General features: G+C 44.7%; 1 non-coding gene and 1 pseudogene across 1 annotated transcript; one reads left to right on the top strand and one right to left on the bottom strand.

The window, feature by feature from the left end:
- Nucleotides 1-5,448: 5,448 nt before the first annotated feature.
- Nucleotides 5,449-5,521, top strand: TRNAS-CGA (transfer RNA serine (anticodon CGA)). Its single transcript has one exon. It is a non-coding gene; the product is annotated as a tRNA-Ser (tRNA).
- A 14,515-nt stretch (nt 5,522-20,036) lies between these two features.
- LOC126519815 (ubiquitin-conjugating enzyme E2 Z pseudogene) lies at nt 20,037-20,816 on the bottom strand (annotated as a pseudogene).
- Nucleotides 20,817-22,884: the final 2,068 nt, after the last annotated feature.

Genomic DNA, 22,884 nt, shown 5'->3' with positions numbered 1-22,884 from the left:
ATTTGAGCGGTGGGAGGTACAGCCGACCGGCGATACCCTGGCGGGACAAGAAGCTCTCGTCCAGCAAGTACGTCGAGCAGCCATGGCCAGTGGAGTCCTGGAATGAGGACACCACCCACTCGACCTCAAGAGCAACGACCTCTATGGTCCAAATAAATGTTTTCTCTCACTCTCTCTTACCCGCATCAAGTGTGAGTCATTTGTACGTTGCATTTTTGCTATCTGGCTCAGGACTATTTCCAAATTGTGACATTATATTGTTTTTCCGCCTTTGTTTGTCTCCGACAACGGCCATAATCCAAGAAAAAGGTCAAGCGGATGGCCGCAGAGGTGCCTAGTGCATTCATACATTAATGGGGCGTCATGGTAACGCACAATGCAATTGGAAGTTTATAATGGGGATAAGGGGGCGGGGCTACGGTACCTGGGTAACGACACGTCAAAGCTGTATAACTCGGCTACCATAACGTCCTCCGGAGCCCGACAGCCTTCGTAACAAATGTATGAAGCTGTCGGAAACAAGATGCATTTACTAAGACAATGGGAGGAATACAACGTTGTGAGACAGCAAATGGGTTAACTATGTAATCGATATTGAACCGCAGTAGTAATAAAGAAGCCGCAACACTTTATGACGTCATAATGCCTTCAACGAATGATGAACCACAGGTGAACAGCCTTAACGCTGTTCTATAGAGGTGCCAGATTTGTTCGATCAAAATAAACAAAACCAAATCCGTTTTTCTTCAGGTCGCTAGAACGAAAACTACACTGTCACTTGTTTATAAACTTAACGAGCATTAACTAAGCCAAGTTCATGACTGTAAATATTTAGGGGTTACTATCGCTAATAACGTATCATGGTCCAGTCAAACTAATAAAATTTGTTTGTCCACCTCGAAAATACTTTGGTCGCTTCAACATAAATTCAAAGCTCAAGGCCACACCTGCATATGAAGGATCCGCTCGAATGCATGAAATTTCTGATTCATATAACGACCTAACATACATTGGTGCAGCATCAGGCAGACTAGTCTTATTGCGGTTGAATTAAAACGAAAATTCAAATTTACTGAAATTGACTGTATTAGCACCTAAGCAAAAGAGCATGCTTGTTGAGGCGTACCTAGAACGAAACAATATTCTCGGTCACAATTAATCACGCACACCCATCGATACGAGTACCACGTTGGATTCACAGATATGCACAGGTGCTTTTGCGGTTGCATACAGGCACGCACCCAGGATTCTTTTTCGGAGGGGCGGAGGGGGGGGCAACCAAAGGTAACTTTTCTATGAAAATGAGGGGGGCGGGAGCACCTTTACTAGTACAAACGCGAATGGCGCCTACCGGTTGCCATCAAGACGCGTAAAGCCGCAAAAAAGAAATGATATAAGGTGTATGTCAAAGGTACGCCTGTGAGATGCAGCTCTATGTTGCTTGACAAACATGGAACCACATCAAATGTACTCGCGCAGGAGAAGCACAGGAAGAACACTGCCAAGAACAACTAAACAAGCGAGTCCAAAATGAAGGTTTCTAGTAGCGTTGATTGAATTAGGTCTGGAAGCATTATAGAGAAATATATATTTCCGGCACGATCACACTTCTCTTGAATACCTCTTTTACTGCTCTACCAAGCGCCAGAACCGACTTGTATTGTTATTTGGAAAGTCGCGTAACGATGCGTGGTTGCCGGTCCCGTACAACCACGTAGAGGGCCGGACGCTATATGGTTCTAGACGTACCGCGCCCACCCCAGGAGGTTAGAAAAACACCCACATAAGCACTGCAGAGAAGTGGCTACATCAGGCGGCTCGACTGACAACTGTAGAAACATCATTCAAGATATACACGGAGTCATTATCCACTTTCGGCGACCTTTTCTCCATTTCTTTTTTAAATAAAATGATGTTGATTCATAAATATTTTCACAAACAACGGCTAAATTCGTTAATTTCTGCTTTTCCTTCCTGCTGCCTCGGCTCTCTCCCTCAGTAAATCGCGTAATTTCTGAACTCCTTGCGACTCTTGTTTCCAGTTGCCAATTTTGCACGAAAAGTGCTGTACAGTTAGGGAAACACCGGACGAGGTAACGGGTGACATTCGTATTGCTTATGGGTTTGACGGTCATCTCAGGGTTTGATGATGGACGCTTCGCATTATTTTATTTTCCACCTTATCTAGCCCATATCGTAGGTATACGGTTCCGAGGATCTACCAGCGTCGCGGCGAGCCGTCACTCGAAGAAGTGACGAGGCAAAAGGAAATGTTAAGCTCAGCTGGCGTTATTTCCCGCCGCAACTCGTTCCAGGAGAATACAGACCAGCTTACTAAGAACTGAATCCCTTTCCTGGTACCTGGATGAGTCTAAAAAGAAGAAGGTTGAACTAACGAAGCAACAGCTATGCGCGTGATCGTTGAACAAATGGTGACAACTGAACTCATCTCGAGTTAATCGCGCGGGCGCCGATCGATGAGAAAACTGGCCTTCACACCCCAGGAGATGCCGATAACTACCGACATCCAGAATGAGTGAAAGAGGCAGCAAAACGTTGACCGCCGAATAGCTGTCAAGTCTCAAGCTTGGTTTGGCGGCGCTTTAGGAATGTGTGTGAGGAGTGGTGGCGTGGACGGGAGGGGGAGGTATGCCACTTAATTTTTGGGGGAGGGGTGCCCTCAGGCTCCCCCCCTTGGGTACGTGCCTGGTTGCATGCACATATTTGGCCATCAGTAAGGAAAATTGATGTTACTGATTGCAGTTAAATCCGTTAATGACGTACATATGTTCTAGACGTTTAAGCGGCTAGCGCGGCAGATGCAACTTAAGAGGAAGCTTTAACTCGATTGCTCCTATCTAAATACAGGTAAAAGGAGAATTCGTTTTTCTCGGCAACCACTGCATCAAATTTGGCGAGGTCTGGTACACATAAAAGAAACACTTAATGTCTAGTGACTGTTGCCTTCGAATTCTTGATTTATATCGTCAATTTTTTTGATTAAGAAGTAGCAAAAATTGAAAAATTTCAGTAAGCTAAACTGTCATGTTTACAACTCTGTAACTCAGCAATGAAAAATTATATTTTGATTATGTTAATTGCGCCTAATAGTACAGCTAAGGCGAAGAAAATGGATATGTTACCCATGAATCTCAAAAAATTTTGTACAACGTAACAAATTCACGTGAGATATGAATGACATACCAAATTAAATTTGTGCGCTTTCAGTGATCGAGTGAATATCGTTTAGAGAACCGTGATATCTGTTCTTGATGTATAGCTATTCATTTGTAAACTTAGTGCTTCTATATTTTTCGAGCTTCCGAATTTTTGAAAACATTTTCGACGAAATTCGGGCTCTAAATCGAAATTCTGCTTCCAACAATCACTATAATTTAACTTTATCTTTCAACTGCAACAAATTTAATTAAAATCACTCCAGGGGTTATCTCAGAAAAACGTTTCTGCGTTTTAGATGTATTTGAATAGGCTGTGTCGGAGCAGGGCCCGCCCGATTAGGCGCGGTCGACGCGTACAAGCTGCGGGCGGCGTCTGCAGCCCGAAGTCACGCCGGATGTTCTGAGGTTGCGCCTCCGCCCGTGCGCGCGAGCGAGAGGCAGAAAAAAAAAAAAACGAGGGTGAAAAGAGGGAACCGCGAGGCAAATTGCACGGAGAAGCCCGAAGCCGTAACGCAGTTCAAATCTCCCGCCTAATCAAAGCCGCGCAAGCGCAATCGACTTTTGTCTAGAAAGGAGTGAACAAACGCTCTCCCACTCGGCGCAGCATCGCTCCAATCACGTGCTTCGCTAGTTTTCTCTGGCTCCCCGAGGTAGCGGTAGTCGTCCGCGCTGGAGCGCGATAATCAAAGTAGCAGCCGCCGAAAGGAAACGACTTGACTACTGTCGAAGGAAGTCCTCTTCCCCAAGGAAGAACAACTCCTCTGACAGAAACGACAGTAATTGAAAGTAAAGCCTCTCCAGAAGTGGAAACACAGCACGGCGACGATGTGTGTTTAGAAAAAGTTTATTTCGACAAGAGACGATACGAACACTGAGTCATAATCACGACACAATTCCACCGGGACGATAACATGTAAGAAACGAAACACAGCACGTTTTCAACGTAAGTAATGTCCGAGTCCTCACGCACTAACATATAAACACATATACCCACGGAAAGTAACAGTTACACATAAACTAAATGCCACATGTACAAAATGATTTTCAATATATACAGTGTACACAATGGTTATGTACAGTGATGATGTGATAGAACACTTTACACAATTTTGAAGTGATGTGCACGAGATGTGTATATACAAAAATGATCATGTATGATGTCTCGCCGGTTTGTAGAAACATTGTACAGGTGCCTCAGCGCAAATGCAGCAAACCGACTTGTCTAATAGTCATGTATTCCGACCGACACAGTAGTGCCCACTTAGCGGAGCTCTGTTCTGCCTTTTAAAGGAGTAAGTAAAAGTAAAAAGATATATATCATGCTGAATTATAGATATCTGTAAGGAACACATACCTTTTGATCAAACAGTGCTACATATTTAAGGGCTTTCTTTATTTGCTTGATTTTTTATCAGGCTATTGCTTGTGCCCCGCTGGCTACGTGAGCATTTTAGGTGGGTCCTTTAATGTGCGTACATGCCGTTCTGACAGAACATGTAGAAACTCTGTAAGGTCATAATCACATGCATTATGCCCCATCATCATCACCATCAGCAGAAGTATCATCACCATCATTTCCTCAACAAGCGGTGATTCACACCCTTTGTCCTCGTGACATCGCCTACTATAGACGTCTCGTACTGCGCAGCCACGTGGTGTTTGCAATTCGGCATAGCTTGTAAACAGTGCAGCGCATGAACAAAGACATTGCGCGTGAATAAAAATAGTGAGGGAGAATAAACTTCTCACCTTTGTGGTGATATCATAAGAAGCCAACAAACATTGACACCAAGGACAACATAGGGGAAATTACTTGTGCTTAATAAATGAAATGAAGAAATGCGAAGGTTGTGGGTTCGGTTCCCACCTGAGGCAAGTTGTTTTTTCATCCACTTCAATTTCCATTAATTTATCATTTCTTCATTTCATTTATTAAGCACAAGTAATTTCCCCTATGTTGTCCTTGGTGTCAATGTTTGTTGGCTTCTTATGATATGACTAATAAACATCGGGCCCCTCGGTTAACCCCTTTTCTTCTCATTAATTACATAACGAGGGTCTCGAATCCGGCAACATTGATGCCTTCAGGTAGCATATGTGGGTTTATTGACCAGTTGCCTCCACCCAAAAAGATCACGGTCTCGTGACGCCTGCGGCAAAAAAGACGTTCCACGTCTGCCGCCAAGGTCAGTGAGTGGTGGCGCTGGCTAGCACTCCCAGGGTTCTACTAGGACACATAAATACCCAAGAAAGTGGATGGGGAAACAGGGCCGCGGTAGCTCAATTGGTAGAGCATCGCACGCGAAATGCGAAGGTTGTGGGTTCGGTTCCCACCTGCGGCAAGTTGTTTTTTCATCCACTTCAATTTCCATTAATTTATCATTTCTTCATTTCATTTATTAAGCAGAAGTAATTTACCCTATGTTGTCCTTGGTGTCAATGTTTGTTGGCTTCTTATGATATGACTAATAAACATCGGGCCTCTCGGTTAACCCCTTTTCTTCTCACCTTTGTGGTGGACACTCATAACCATTACTTGCGGTTGCCCGATGCACAGACTGAGAACAAACCCGATTTTTGGCGCCGCCGTTGATTGCATAGCCTTTTTTTACCTGCCTTACCATCAGCCTCGTTTCGCATAAGTTGAAGGGCGTTGAATCTCCGTATACATTTGTGGGGTGTCCCAGAGAACTTTAAACAAGCTGTTAAACCGACAAAAAATAATAGAGATTTAAGAAACGCGGTGCAAGTTTCAGTTTTCCGATCTACGCTGTTCGATCGCCCGACATCTGACGACCGAACGCAATAAGTCTTACTCTATATTGCACCGTGTTTTATTAATCTTTTTCTTTTACTTCGGAAACTTGGCTAACATTACCTGGGAGACGGTGCACACGCACATTATGTGTGTGTGTGTGCGCGTGCGTGCGTGCGTGCGTGCGTGCGTGTGTGTGTGCGTGCGTGCGTGCGTGCGTGTGTGTGTGTGCGCGTGCGTGCGTGCGTGCGTGTGTGTGTGTGTGTGTGTGTGTGTGCGCGTGCGTGCGTGCGTGCGTGTGTGTGCGCGTGCGTGCGCGTGTGCGCGTGTGCGTGCGCGTGCGCGTGCGCGCGCGTGTGTGTGTGTGTGTGTGTGTGTGTGTGTGTGTGTGTGTGTGTGTGTGTGTGTGTGTGTGTGTGTGTGCGCGTGTGTGCGTGCGTGCGTGCGTGTGTGCGTGCGTGAGTGCGTGCGCGTATGCGTGCGTGTGTGCGTGTGCGTGCGTGTGCGTGTGTGTGTGTGTGTGCGTGTGCGTGTGCGTGTGTGTGTGTGTGTGTGTTAACCTCCAAAAGCTTGGAGGTTAACAGAGGAAATCGAAAACAAGTAATGGAGCGCGCAAAGAGCGACAGAACGAAAGAAGATGTTAGGCGTAAGGATAAGAGACAGCAAGAGAGCGGCGTGGATCAGTTAGCAAACAGGGGTAGCCGATATTGTATTTGAGAATAACAACGCCCCAAGAAACCTCCGTATAAAGGAGCCGAAGGATGAGAATATATATATATATTGTCACTGGGAACACTTCCCGACGGCCATTTGTCTACCCGTGCGCTGCCTTCACGAGTTGACCTGGAACTTTCTTCCTAGTTTTCGTTGTGGTTGGTGGTGTACTCAGCGGCCACTTCTCGAGGCACTGCGCTTGAAGCTTAGCGCAAAGCCTTCGTGGAAAGAGTAAAGCGTCTCTACATCACACCTCCGCAGGGTGCAGTTTACAACGATGTCCGTCGCCCATGTCGCAAGTGGTAGTAGTTTCCACAGCTAGTACATCCGACATGTAAAGAGAGTGAGCGCAGTTGCTTTCTTGTTTCAAAATATTTCTTCCATACAACCGCGTTCGCAATAAAACAAGGGCTCAAACACGCACGGATTTTGATTATTTCGGAGGGCATGAGAGGCTAATCCAATGATTACCCGACTAGGTCTGGTACCGTAAAGCAAGGAATTCACCTTAAAGCATTTTCCTTCATATGGTAATGAACAATAAATTTGTATGCCTAACAGAGTTTTTAGTGATAGTCTGTCTTTCAGTGTTGCCGAATACTAAAGTGGCCAGGGAGAAAAGCTACACGGCCGCATCTCAAGAAACGTTTTCTTTTGATGCCAATATTTTATGCCGCATTGCGATTGCGCTAAAGTGGCAGGGAATGCGAGCGACTATAACAATCCACAATAAATATCAAGGCTGGTTTAGTTTGTCCTTGCGGCGAAACATAAGTTTTATTTTATATCAGCCTCTGCCTTTAATGTAACACGCTTTCTGTCTTAGAAGAAAGGTATTCTATTAGGATCTGGAAGGTGCGCTTTCTCTAGTTTTTTGCGCGCCGTTTATAAGTATACAACAAAATGGCGACTTGGGCGAATTGATAATTCTTCATCTTGAAATGGAACAGCGCGTAAAAAGAAGGACGGGTATAGAACAAACGACACACAACACAGCGCTTGTGTTGCATGTCACTGAATCTGTCTGTCTTTGTTCTTGCACGCTGTTATGTTTCGAGAAGTAATAAATATAAATCGGCATTATAGTAAGTGAAGTTCCGGAAATTGTTATTCAAGCGCAAATCACGCCTTGTGATTACGTGTGATATAGCAATACAGAATGGTGACGCAAAGCAATGAGTGCCGAAGTATTGCAAGAAATTTCACTTGACACAAAAATCTCAAGTTAAGCTCAGGTGAAAATGTGGCCTTCATATTTTCTGTTCATTGTTACTTCTTCATACAACACATCTTGACAGGTGTTGCACTTAACTGGCACAGGAGTAGACAGGCCATTCCCTCGTTGTTACAATGGTATGAATATGTGACTTCGAGTTTCCTGCAATTTAAAATCGTGGTCTGAGCCATCCACTAGTAAACTACTGATTGTCGCTGCGCATGAACTAGCTCACTTTTCTGCATTAGCTAATGCCTGCCTAAGTAATCTGGATCTGTTTAGTAAAAGCCTAGTGCACTGTTTTTGGCCGGCGCACGGTATTCCCGTGCGCTCCCCTGTACACCGTACCTGTGCACTGTACTTCAACGTTAAGGCCACAGTGCATCAGAGAGGCTCGACGACACAAAGTTGTGGGTAACGAAGTCGCTGTTACTGTGATAGCGTCAAATGCTGACAGGCGCCGTGACTGGCGCCTGCCTAGAAAGACAAAGATCACCCACAATTACGGTATTTGGTCGAAGCGTACGCGATTACACTTCTATGGAATTGTGGGGCCTTCTAAGGAAAATATGCAGATCCAATTGCTTAATTTGGAATCTATGTGAGACGAAGCGTTTGTGAACGTGTTAGCGAAATGCTATTAATTTGACCTTTTCACTCCATCGCCTTTGGCTAACGAAAAAATGCCGCGTGTGCATGTGCGTACGTGCACCGGTAACAACTCTGGCACTGGCATTGTATGTGTTCATTTCTTCTTACTTATCGCAAATGTAACCGCCGCATCATGGCCGATCGCCCATTGTGGGTCTGTGGCATTGCATGGTAGTCACATTATTAATCAACAAAGAAGGGATCATCTCCAAGAGCTGGTATAGGCGTAGGCATGATATGTACCGCCCGCTTCACCGTCAATCACCTTTTGAGGGTGTGCACCATACTAGGGAAATCATCATCGTATTCAATACCCGCCTGGGTGGCGAAGTGTCTATGGCGTTGCGTTGTTTTAAGCCCGAGGACGCGGGGTCGAATCCTGGTTGCGGCGGCCACATTTCGATGGTGGGCACGAAATGCAAGAACACCCTTGCACCATGCACTGGGTGCCCTTAAAGAACCGCAGGCGGTCGAAATTAATCCGGAGCCACCCACTACGGCCTGCCTCACAACCATATTGCCGTTTTGGCACGCAAAATTAGAGAATTTATTATTCATTATTTTCAACACGTGGTACTTGTCGGAAAAAGCCAGTTTGGCTTTGCACGATAGATGTATACGTGCCACTGTGGCATAAGTAATTTCATGAACAATGTCTTTACGTTTCGCTTACTTAGGCCTCACTTTCAGGAAAACTATGGCTCAGCGAGAAATGCTTGTTCGTACCCTGAACGACAAAGTGTCTATTCTGCAAGAAAGTTTGATACCATTCAGCGTCTTTTCCTAAAATGATGAGTCTCAGTCTTTGACTGGGATATTCTACAGAGGACTATCAAAAAAGAGATACCACTTGATCCGCACGGCATGAAGTTCCTGCCAGTTGACATCACAGAAGTGGCTTATGACACAGTTATGCTCATTGGCCTGCACAGCTTGTGGAAAAAGCGTGTGCAGGCTAGGTATGATGATGTCAATATATGCTTAGTACGTGAAATTTTCACGCAAAGCATTCTGCAGTACAGGCCGGTGTATAAGGCGATTGTGGCCTAATGTTTAGGGCATATTGCTGCTGTACTATGGACTGAGTTGCGAATCGCATCACCAGACGCATACCTTTTTGAATGTTACCGTGCGGAGGAATCTACTTGTCGAGAACCCGAACAGGCGAGCGACGTACCGACCGACCCAGGCGAAACCATGGGACGGTAGCAAACGAAAGCTTCACTTTCATACCAATACCATCCGCACGTTCGTCGTTGCCATACGCGTATGCTTACTTTGGGAGAGAGTTCATTAGAACAAGCTTAACTGGCGCCGCTTCGGGCTCGAGCCCCGAGAATAACTCGCTTCCACCGGGATCTTACTCTGTTCGCTGCTGAACGGCCTGGTTCTGCCGGCGACGTCACATCACGTTGTTCTGCGAGAAGTGCGCGCTCCCCTGTGACCGCAATCGTACACTAAAAGCGGAACAAGAGCTTCTACTTTTTTTTGTTTCTTTAGTTTTCTGATGCGGCGGTAACTAGGACCGCATAAATTGCCGAATTGCCACGGCAACCGCAGCTCCGCTCCGAAATAAACTGCAAACGAACTGGCGTCGCGGCACGGTTGCCGAGTTCATTAGGCGCCTGTTTTCTGACAAACAAGTCCCCCTGTTCCGACTGTTCGCTGCGAACGGGCGGCGGCGTTTTCCCTTCGTTACGATTAATCAACAGCACGCGTTTGCGAGGTTTCTTATAATTATATTTTCTTTTACGTCTCCTTGTGATTCTAGAGTGCAAGGAAGAGGAGTGAATGAATTCTGTAGAATGTTTTCCTAATAACTCATTTTCTTTAAAGCAACAACAAGGAGAGCGAAAGATCGACGAAGACGAACAAAGGGAAGCTAACGTCGAGCCTAATTACCCTGAGGATAAACACATGTAAATGCGGCCTAGACTTGCAACTACCGTTTTCGTCTTCGAACGAATGATCACCTCAGAGTTTAAAGAAAAACAATAACGCGCGGCCAAAAATACAACCGCCAGACACTGCTATTTTTCGAACACTTATGGCCTGGCTGCGGGAAACTGCGAATTATTTTTATTTATAATAGTTGCCTCATGAAACGCGGTACAGAACATGCTGTCAAAAGTTTAGCGAGACACTTCCCGTGAAGAAATCATAACTTCCTAGCCTCCGCTCCACAAGATCAACACCCGGATATTCTCTGCGGTCACCAGTACTTTGTTCGTGCTTTACGCGGGAAGTCGTTTCATGCGGGATAGTGGCGCCATTGGCGAGAGTTGCTGGAGAGAGAAATACGCGCCGATGGCGATGTCAGGTACGACAGAAACGAGTGGAGCGAAGCATTTCGACTCATGTCCGGAGTGTACGCAATGGACGTCAGGGTGGGACACTCCGCGGTATGGAAAACTCAAGCGGCATTCCTGTGGCACCCTCCCCGAAAAGCGCTATTATACTCAATCTGCACCCGGCAGGACCCACGAGTGCTTCTGAGTGTGCGCAGTAAAAGTCGAAGAAAGCAAACCTGAGAACAGCGGGACGTCTTGTGGCCCTTAAATATCAAATTAAATGTCATCCCATCTTCGGGACAGCTTGTGTCGCGTAAGGGACACCTCAGCAGGTTTGACCACTATAAACAAACAAGCATCCTGTATGCCTGACGCGGTGATGATCGTTTCGGCAAAATACACTCCGGTAGAGGGCCACAAAGGAAAGTAAGTTCCAATGAGAAAATCGAATGCGCTTAGTATTTGCGCACTTCGGGGCATGTTACTGAAATTTGACCGGAATTTTCGAGTGGGTCTCTACTATGTGCAACCGTGAGTCATTTTCGATAACTAAATTCTGACTAAATTTTGTTCGAGAGATATGACTGTTTTCGTCGTTTCACCGTTCACTTTTTGATGGCGCGTACTGCTGCTCCCAAAACGTGTGCTCCACGTGTGCAAGCCCTCAAATCCTCGCCATGGAGTTTAAAAAGAGCGAAAAGCAGCTTATCAAATCAAATAAGCTTTGTTGAGGTAATATTATTGTTACAGTACATAACTATAGCATAGAATGGGCTAATGTTTGGCTCACAACTGCATTCATATTTGATTAAGTTTGCGACATACCGTACGCTACTATAGTCCTCACGCTCGATGCCGGTTTTCAGGTGTTTTTCCCAAGCACAGTCCTGTAGTTCAGCAGCTATAATATATTTAATGTATTGGGGTGGAAATGAGCTGCGATCGCCGGCTCACCGTCGCATGCTTTCACTCGCACATACAGCATACGACACACAGAGACAATTTTATCACCCTCAGACTTTATACAGGTACCTCACGGCGACGCCGACGGCAGAACTGCGCCTGTAGTTTCCATATAATTGCTATGGCAATACGATGCGAGTTTTAAATATATTATTTAAGTTCGGCCATAACGGTCCAATGTTTCAAATTTCAGCACTTTTTTTTGTTTGTGAGTATGGCAGCACGAACGATACAAAAGCAAGGACCCCTTGTGCGAGAAACAGCCGGCATAATAAAAAGCGGAAGTTATACGGCAACTTCTTGCTGTCAATGGCATTGTAGCATCGGTCACTTCCGCTATTAAAGTACCGGCGTCAGCAAAGCAGTTCAAGAAAAAGCGTATGTCCCTTGGGATATGACAGCGATTTTCCAGATGACGTCAGGCAATTCGCTCCATAGGATGCCTACATCAGCTAGTTTAGGTATTAGTGGCTTTGTGGCATTTTCTTTATCCGGTGTTCAGTGAGAGTAAGCGACTGAGAAACATTTCTTCGCCTACAACTATTGTCCCCCTTTTGGAGATACGGACGAAGGAACGCTTACCAAACATTTATTTCGTTAACCAAGGGGATAAAAAAAAAGTAATAAGGAAACGGCCGCTAGTAACGTGGCAGATTAATGGTGCGCAAGAAACGTTGGTGTGCTCCGGTGAGCGGGGCCGTTTTCACCGATATCTCATTTGTGGTCGCCAACAAAACTACGTTTGCAGAACCGTGTAGCAGTAAGGCGTGCGTCATACGTCATGTCAGCAACAGAGCTCGTTTATTGCGAGAAGCTAGCGACCTATTTATCTGTTATTTTTCCTCAGTATGAAGAAATGAAAAAGGTGGGAAGTTTTAGCGCACGAAACCAGAAAAACTTTTCGGTTTCATAGATCCGCCTGGTATTCTTTAATCTCGTTCAGCGATATATAGATCGAAAATACCGATACGCTCGGCTATCTTCTTTATTAGGGAATTACATCACGTTATATTTTAGGAATTTTGCACACTGAGCAAGAAATATTAAGCTGGTCCAGCTTTATTGCGCCACGCTGAAGCAGATTTGCAGCAAGGAGGTAAAACTATTGTCGATTCCTCTGCGCAACATTTACTGAGCTGTAATTCCGCTAAAAGTACACCAAATTCAATTGAACAGGTTGTCAGTGCAAGAAAATTTTGGTATCATCTTACGCGATTTTCATGGCAGCATGCAGGACGAAGACCACTCCCAGCGATCTCTAGTTACCCGTGCCTTGCGCTACCTGATTCCAACATCCGCCTGTAAATTTTTTAATTCCACTGGAAAAGGCTTTTGTCCTGCAGTGGGCATAAAATAAGTTCATAGTCACATTAGCACACGCTAAAAAGGTGAAAGCAAAAGCCTGGCGCGCTTATAAGACATTCATTACATTACTTGACAATTTTATTCGAATGCGTTACTTCCTATTACTTGCTTTCTCCGTCCAAAGATCGCGGGTTCAAGCGCTTTAATTAACTTTGCCTAGCTATGCCTTAATTAATATTGCCCTAATTAACATCGAAGGTGGTCGCTTCGACTCTCTACCTCCACAATGTCAATTGAAATCCAACTTGGAGATATGGGCGGTTCGCCCATATCTCCAAGCTCGGTACTGGGTTCGAGTGCCATAATTCGCGTTAATTAACAGCAGAGGTAGTAGGTTAGACTCTCGACCTTCACAATGGCAATCGGAATCCAACTTGGCGATATGGCCACTTCGTCCATATTCCAAGTGGGTTCGACTCCCACGGAAGATCATAGGTTTGAGTGCCTTAATTATATATATATATATATATATATATATATATATATATATAATGTATATACACAGAGCGATGAAATGTTGAAAAGCAGGCAACAAAAGTACGGAACATTGCTAACATAACAAAACGAAATCCCGATTAGAAGACGATATTAGCCCCTTTCGGGTTAACTAGAATGGAATGGAAAAACTTTATTTCTCTATATCTCAGAGAGATTGGCGGTGGGCCGGTGTCTTATTCGCTATGGTCGTCTTGCAAATTTCTTGATGTGTTTACAAAGTCTGGCTTCCTGTTTCTAGCAAAGTGTAGTGTTAAGAAAGAATGATAAAGACATGTCCACTCCGTTCCCTTTTTTCATCTATATCACCCCGCTCAATAGCAGCCTAGGCTTTGTATAAAAGTGGCTATCTTCGTTATTTAAGAACGTACTCGCTATTGCATCACGGCAATAAATTGTAGGACTTCGTCACCATTCGGGAAGCAAAAAAGGGAGCAAAAAGGACAAGGCGGGAGAAAGCTGTTTTCAGCGCATGCACAAGATGTCCACAATTATTCTGCCACCACCGCCTCCGCCTTCCCTACCTCTTCCTAGTGCGCGCACATTTTTCCGCGTGATAGCGTTCGTCGCTGCTCGATTTCACACAGAATTGCAATAATCCTCGATCAACATGTAGCGAATACGACAACGATGAGGGGCAGAGGAGAACGAGACCATGGAGGACCCTAATAGCAGCTGCACGCACCCATTGAATGTTACAAGAACATAGAAGCAAAAAGGCGACATAACACATGCCTGCGTCGATTTCCGCATTTAATAAATAGCTAAAATGTACAGCAAAAGCATTACGGCAGAACTAATCCCACAATGACTGTCGATGGTAACGCGATTAACCTTCGGGCGATGTAGCGACACATGGTATTTATGAAGTCAAGTTTATGTAACGTCTGCACTTGCCATTCTGATACTTCTGTTACATTGGCTGTACGTTACATATTAATCCCGTTGAAGAAAGAGCTGCAGCAGATCTTCGCAGTGGGAGTTATAGGACCATCAACGTCTGAATATGCTTCTCCTATTACAACAGCGCCAAAGGAAGATAGAAGTGTTAGGTTTTGTACTAATTATCGTATGACTAATGCGCAAACAGGCATGTTTGCGTTTCCTGTCACGTATTGATGGCATGATTAATCAAACAGGGGTATGTAGCTGGTTTTCAAGAATTAACCTATGTAAAGGGTATTGGCAGATACCAATCCAAGAAGAGTACAAAAGATAGACAGCCCTTGTGACCGCAGTCATATATATCAATATAATAGACTCCCGTTTGACTGGAAAAATTGAGGGACGTGGTTACGGAAATTTATGAGCACCGTCTTGGAATTCCTGACAGGTAAATGCCACAATGTGTACGTCGACATTATTATGTACTCTCAAATAAAAGACGAACATGAGCTACATTTATCGGAAGTTTTGAATACTTTGGTAAAAGCAAAGCTGAAGATGAATTTTTAAGAAGAGTGAGTGTTTTAGAGATATCAGTGGTTTTCTTTTCTAGGAAGAACATTTAACAGTCACACGAAGAGTACGAAGCAAGGGTCGGTGCAGAGAACGTGATGACTTGTACTCTTTGACGGTTTTCCGTCGCCTATCTGGACATTTCACGGCCTTCATCAAGGATTTTGCCACGGAAACAAGATGCTTGACAGCATTAACCCCTAAAAAGCCTGGTTCGTTTGGAGCAAGGAATGCGAAGACGTATAGCAATAACTAGTGAAAATATTATCGTCGGATCAGGTCATAGTACTCCAAGACTTCAAGAAACCTTTTGAGCTGTGTACAGACGCATCTCTGTATGGCACGGGAGCAGTCATCTATCGACGAGATGTCACTAAACAATCGGGGTGTTAGCTGAATGTAATCGAATATTGCTGATACACCTGCAATAAAACCGAAAGAAACTACAATACTAATGAAAAGGAGGCATTGGCCATCGTCATGACCTTACGGTACATTTGTGCTTACCTTCAAGGTCAACACTTCAACTGGTCTACGGATAAGCTTCCTCTTAGAGGAAGGTTTAGCTCGGGTGCTCCTATCTAAATACATGTAAAAGGAGAATCCGTTTTTCTCGGTCACCACTGCACCAAATTTGACGAGGTTTGTTGGATGTAAAAGAAAAACTTAAATTCTAGTGACGGTTGGCCTAGAATTATTGCGTTATGTCGACAATTTTAATAAAAATTGTCAAAAATAGCAAATTTTCGGAAAACAAAATTATCAAGTTTACAACTCCGTAACTCAGAAAATGAAAAATGATATCACAATCCTGTAAATTTCATCTAATTATACATTTAAAGCGAACAAAATTGATATTTTACACATGATTCTAAAAAATTTAGTAATATGGAAATATAGCTTTTGCAGAACCCTTGTACACAACGTAATTACTTCATGTAAGATATAAATTGCCATATTGAATTTTTCCGGTTTGAATGATTGAATAGATGCCGTTTACAGAACCGCGATATGTATTCTTGATGCAGAGCTATTAATGTCTAAACTTCATGCTTTTATGTTTTTAGAGCTTTCAAATTCAAGCCCTCAATCAAAATTCTGCTTCCATCAGTCACTAGAATGTAACTTTCTCTATCAAATGCAACAAATTTCATTGAAATCGGTCCAGGGGTTCTCTCAGAAAAGCGTTCTTGTGTTTAACATGTATTTGAATTAGCCGCGTCGGGTGTTGGGACCGAGCTAAAGCTTCCACTTAAGATGAAGCTTTAGCTCGCACCAAATTCCGACGCGGCTTCCATTCATTGATCGGGTTTTATAGGTTAATTGATATGCTTGATTTATTTGGCAAAGATAGTGAGGATAACCAAGACTATGGTTTGGTGCGTTACATGATACAACGAATTCTTTCTCCTGAGCAATTCGAGATTGGTCGAGAACGCTCCATAGAACTGACACTTATTATCATAAGTTGAAAAGTCAGGCAAGGTATCGACAGAGGTTTAGTTTCGGCATAGGTATTTATCGAGCTGACATAATCCTTTCACACGCATAACTCATCGCATACTGCTTTTTGAACTTGAATCATTCGGCACATCTGGTTCTCGTATAATCTTTATTAGAACACGTACTTGAGTATGCGTTCAATGGCTTTATTTGTGCATTAATGACGATGTGTTTGGAAAGCACCAAGCGACGAGTGGAGCAAAGGTGTCCTGTGGCTCTTTAGTCATGGTCGTATAAAGGTTTCACAGGAGGCCCATTTAATGCGGACAGCTTTTATGCAGCACGGAGCAAGATGAACATCAAACAGCTCGCAAACTAAAATCAAGCTATGGGGCGTAATGCCTGAAGCTAACGAACGGTGTTAGATGGGGTGTTGTGGTGTAGGCGGCTCCGGATTAATTTTCGACTGCTGAGGCTGCTTCAGTACGCCTGAGTATGAGTACACGATGGATTATTTTGCGTTCCAACCCGGCTGCGCATTCCATCTTGTGAAGACGCAACGACAAGCGCGCAGAAGCCGCAAGAAAACGCACAGTGCAGCGTGTCGTCCCATATGCCACTTGTTGGCCGCATCGTTGTGCCTGCGCTACAAAAAATTAGAAGTTCCTAACCATTCTGGTGTTTGAATTAAAGGAAACTGCAATTATTTTGGCTCTCACTGAAGGCAGATATTCTAGTCTTATTGGGCGTCATTATCATTCAGCACGGATTATTTCTACAGCTATCACATAGAGATTTGGGTTAACAAACTGCTCACGCGAAGTTACCATTTACGAGTGGGTAGCCTCCCATAGAACATAACCTTCTCTTCTGTATTAACCTCAGCAATGGCAAACTCTTACTCCGCGGCCCTCTGAGCATCCGCACGTTACATTCAATAAAGGCATAGAAACAGGTCTAGCACTCCATTCTATATACAAAAATTTCGAAATTGAGCATATCCAGCTTATATATATATATATATATATATATATATATATATATATATATATATATATATATATATATATATATATATATATATATATATATAATCTTTTCTGAGATATACTTATCTTGCCACGTTTTTTATTTTCCCGTTAGCGTGCTGCCGTGCCGCAATTTCGAGTGCGTGAAGAGATTCCTTGCCAACCTGACCAGCTTTATTCGAATGCGACATGCAAAGCCTCACTGCAACGAAATATTTCTCGTGGTTACGTAAATTGAAAGGCACATTGCGACGACCTATAGTAGACGGTAGAGAGGACGTGTCGATTTCTCACTTACCCTTGAATGCGCTGAAGACGGGACGTCTGAGAAAGCTTCGAATGGGCTTCTGTCGGCGAGCAGGTTCGGTTTCTTTCTGCACTGCTTTTCAAGAACTGACGAGGTAGCCGCGCGCTTGTCACCGGCGGCACGATACTGTCACAGGCGTTCGTCCTGACGCTTCGTCTATGCTTCGTCGGGGCGCAGGCGTGCGGGGCGCCGAGCCGCAGTCATGCGCGAATCTTACGATGCAGGGCGCGGCCGTCCCAAGCGACTGTCACAGCGAGAGATGACGCTGCCCGGACGGCAGAGGCGTCGATATCAGGATGTAAGGCGCGGAGAGAACTACACGCAGGCCATTTCGAGATATCTTCTGTGGCATTACTAGCGTACTCTACAAACAATTCAGTGACGCTAAATATTCAAATAAGCGGAGGTGCTTATCTTAGGAAACAAGCACCCTTCTCATCGCCGTCGTGGTGCTGGGTGGGCGTCAACGAAATCATGTGCTCTGAGGGAGGAAGCACTCCGTTGAATGCAAAGTACGTTTCACTCGTCTTTTTGTCGAAGTCGGATAGATCCTGTCAATTCCAGGCAAGCAATGCTGCCTCTGCCCTTGGCGTTGGCGAGATCGAAACGCCAAATGACAATAGAATATATTTCGCTAGTCGGCAAACAGGCAAGCAGGAAGAAAGCAGGGGATATACGTGCCCAAACCACGACCTCATTGTAATCTTATTATGGGACACGCTGATTCCGGCGATATTATGACCGTGTGACGTTCTATATCTAAGTACACGAGGTCGTTGCATTTAGGCCCCCACCAAAATAAGGCGGCCAAGGCCGGCATTGCTTCCGCCACCTCCGGAAGGACTAAACTACTGCTGAGGGTACTGCTTCTGTGCACTGGTGGGAGAGGCTTCAGTGCACAATGAAATATACTGCAGCGTCTACTCTGACGTGATACAAATAGAGCAACACCCTGAGATGAAGAAGGCCACATAGATGTGCAAGATAAACAAGAGAACGGGTTACCGAGTTTAGATTAGGGCACATAAGACACAACTTCACTAGTACAAAAACAGAAACACAAGCGCAACGTACTCATAAAGGGGAAAAATGGGGGGGGGGGGGGGAGGAATAAAACGTGAGGCTTATTTGCATGAAGTCTGAATGTGTGCGTTCCTCCTGACGCAAGTCGCGCGCCACGCACAACGAACGTAATTTCTAGTCCCGTTCAGTCGTGTATAGTCATTTTTTGACAATAGACGACTTTTGACAATACACGGTTTGCGTTACATCCGATGCTTATTCCGATTATCTGATGCTCAATACTGGTCAATCATGCAGCTCAACAGCCAACAGGCAGCAACCGGCAATCAGCACCCAAAGTATGAGACAAAGAGGCAAAGGAAGCTGCGTTTTAATTATCAATTGCTAATCAACGTCTCCAGCTCCCTCATTTCACCTTCGTTTAATTGCTAAAAATGTAGTTGCATTTAAATATATATTCAATGATTCCGTGAGCCTATTGTGGCTTTTTCTCTGTCACTGTTTTTTTGTTAGAGCCATACAACTAATATCGTGAATCATTTCATGCTTCAGAAATCTCACGTTACAGAGTGATCAAAGGCGTAAACGACACACGTGCAGCAAGCAGCCTTGTTAATCGTCTGAATGCGAACAGCTTTTCAGCGAAAATTCTTTTACGAATTCTAGGTGCTTAGAGAGAAACTGTTACCAAAAAGCTCGCGAGAACAACCTGACCTATGGCCAATGTCTTTTATCAATGAGAAACATTGCAACAAAGAATATCTGAAATTTAGCGTCATCCGCGTATCCTGAAACTAAAAAAAGAAAGAAAGGAAAACGTAGTCAATCCCTAACGACATACCGGTTTTTCGTTGAAGTATCCGGGTCCGAAACAAACTAGCCAACAAAACAGGCATGCTAACCGCAGCGCAAATTATCGTCTCTTATATGAAACTGCACAAAACTATTACGTGAACAGTTTTTTCTTCCTCAGTGGATTGTCATTATGAATAGGAATAATCAGGCGAACAAATGGAAGCGATACTTGCACAGCTGGGGCACAGTGCCAACTTTAATTTTGTTGCAAGCGCCGTCTTTCTCGAAGTAGTTGGGTGCTAAGTACTTGAATTTTGCCAGTGTCACTGGCCGAGCGATGCCCTCGCCTGGCATCACTGCTCAGCATTCGCAGCAGCCGCTTCGTCCTTCTTTTCGATCTTCTCTTTGAGATCTCGCAGTCTCGCGAGCAGCGCTTCGTACTGACACGTGACCTTATTCCCCAACCAATTATCCTCCATCTGCGTTCCAGACAGGTGCAGCTTCGCCTGCACCTCGCTTTCGTACGTGGTGTACAGCTCCGCGAATTTCTCGACAATTTTCTCCTTCAGTGCTGGCGGGAAGGGAGGCTTTTCTGCAAAACAGGCTTCCACGGTGTCGCAGACGGCCACTCTCATTGTCTCGTGCCGTATCACTGCTTCGAACTGCTTCGACCTCTCTTCATCCGCGAACTTGGGCAGCTCGCATAGCAGGGACTGGATCGAAAGGAGCAGAGAGCTCAGGGACAGGGCCGGACTCCACGTCTGTCCGAAGGTGTTAAGTGTGCTGAGACAGATTGAACCGTCACGGTACAGGTGCTCGTTGAACTTCAGTCGACCAGCATCGGTGGTCATGAACAGAGCCTTCGGCGGCTTCAGCGGATACTCGCTGGTACACTCCAGGTAGAAGTGGAAGAAGCCGCCTTCGTAAGGCGTGTTTGCGGCACCCATCGCAATGGCGTCGAGGCTTGTGATGTCGTTTTCGTGAGGCGCCATGAATATTCCCGGCGGAGGGTCGGCGTTGAAGTCGGCGATGTCTCGCTTGATACGGAGCAGACTGGGCGACGTCGACGAAGAGATGCGCGTGAATCTCACAGGTTCCTTGGAGCCTCCAGAAGCTTCTCCTTGGTCGGCCATCCTTCAGTGCCTTGGAGCAGTGGACGAAGAATTTAAAAAATACCAAGCACTCGCGCTGCGCGTCCAATAAATAGAATGTTACACGTCTTCTTTCTCTTCGACTTCGTGTACATTGCGTTGCGCGAAGAAATGAGGGATTAGTTGCACTGAATTATGTAAATGTTTAGACGCAGAAGTTCATAGTTTGTTGCAGGGTAAATAAAAAGAGGGATTACTATTCAGAAAAGTCGAAAGCAGTTAGAATTCCAAAAGTGATCATAAGGAACTCAGGACCAGAATAAGTTGTATATGCTGTGCAAAAAGGCAAATAAGATAATACTCTTCTTGTGTGTGTCTGTGTCTCTGCATGCTACTGCTAATCTATTCTCATATCGTGCATGTCGGTAGGATGCCAGCAAATAGCTGAATGATAACAGCTCTTCACAGTTTTAGCAATAAATCTGGACGAATACGCTGCTAGGGGTGTGGATCATTGCGAAACTTTTTTGTTTTCTTTGTGAAGCGTGTCGAACGAGCTTGTTGCGTACTTGTGTCCCCTAACATTTAATTTAATTATTTATTTATGTTTATTTGCCAGTCTATAATTTTCATATTCTTTATTTTGGTCAGACTTCCTCTTCGGTATCTCTTGAGGCAACAACAACAACGGCGACGTAGTGTTTTCTTTATATGATGGCGTTGCCATCGTCTGGGGACAATCATCATCATCATCTTGGTCGTGTTTGCTGCAAGAGCCTTCATACGTTGTGATAAAGGAGTTCGCAAGCGGAGCAATGGCTGACGTTTGCTGATGGCTGCTAGCGCTACGGCTACTGCCAAAGTCTGCGGTAAAGGGAGGCTGCTGTGTTTTCAGGCAGTGGAAACAGTGACTGCGCTTGTGAAGGCCATCTGAATGTGAAAGTATGCGGTTCATTAAGAAAACAGATTTCGTACATACAGTGTCGCAAAAAAAAGAAAGAAGCTTTAAAGATTGCCTGAGACGACATGACAGCCAATGGTAGCTAGCATACGCAGTGACCCTCGGTTGAAAGAAAACGTCATCAAAGGCTGCATCCCTCGTTCAAATATACTCGTTTCATTACTGTTGTGACTTTACTAGAGGGAACTGTGGCGCTCGTGTATATGGCAGCCAGTATGGAAATAATGGGTAGTACATGGATTATTCATTTATTAAGACGCAAAACAATAAGAAACTGCGCCTAAACCACAGAATATATTTGTTAAAGTAAGTGAAGCGCGTTGTTCTTTGATTATCTTGGCTAGGTCTCGTCACCAGCGAGACCCTCGTCTTCTCAGTCAACAATTTTCACGTACATCTCACTCTTACTAATCGACGTGCCGCTACATCTGGAACCAACTCTGAAAGATCACAAGAGGAGCCGCAACCCACGCCCTGAGACGCGTCCCTTCGGCCGCGACCCAGGGCAGCTGTGTGTATGCCGCGCGTTCATGACGTCCTCAGTAAGGCAGCCAATCCAATGTGCGCTGCTCCCTACGCCATACCCTCCTCTCCAACAAACCTCTTATTTCCTTCTCTTCACATTTCCCTCCTCTACCGCACATTCTGTCCACATTCTTGTTCCGTGCATCGTGTAACCAGCGCAGCATCAATATTCTCTTCGTAGTACAGCCAAAACTTCCATTAAAATCACGCATAGAATTACAATAACAGCAAGGCGACCTGGTTAGGCATACATTACGTGAATGCATCGCTGTAAATGCAACTTGTCTGAAAAAAAAGAAGAGGAACAACAGATGCTTGCTTTTATAGCTAAGGTGTTACCGTAGCTAGAAGCTCATAGAACATTTGAGGGAACGACTAGGTAAGCTCTCATAAACGCTTTATAGCTAAGGTGTTACCGTAGCTAGAAGCTCATAGAACATTTGAGGGAACGACTAGGTAAGCTCTCATAAACGCTTTTTAACGGTGTTCTTAAAGAACCAGATCATCCACCGTGTTCAACATGGGCCATGCGGGGAAGTGCTAGATGTGAAGTATACGCAAATTTAGATATCTGCGAGTTAACTAGATGCTAAACTGTTATGGCTAAACTTCAGTCTGCTACCT

Source organism: Dermacentor andersoni, chromosome 11 (genome assembly GCF_023375885.2).
Source record: "Dermacentor andersoni chromosome 11, qqDerAnde1_hic_scaffold, whole genome shotgun sequence".
NCBI lineage: Eukaryota > Metazoa > Arthropoda > Arachnida > Ixodida > Ixodidae > Dermacentor > Dermacentor andersoni.
Note: the sequence above shows the minus strand (reverse complement) of the source record. Positions and strands in the feature narration are given on the sequence as shown.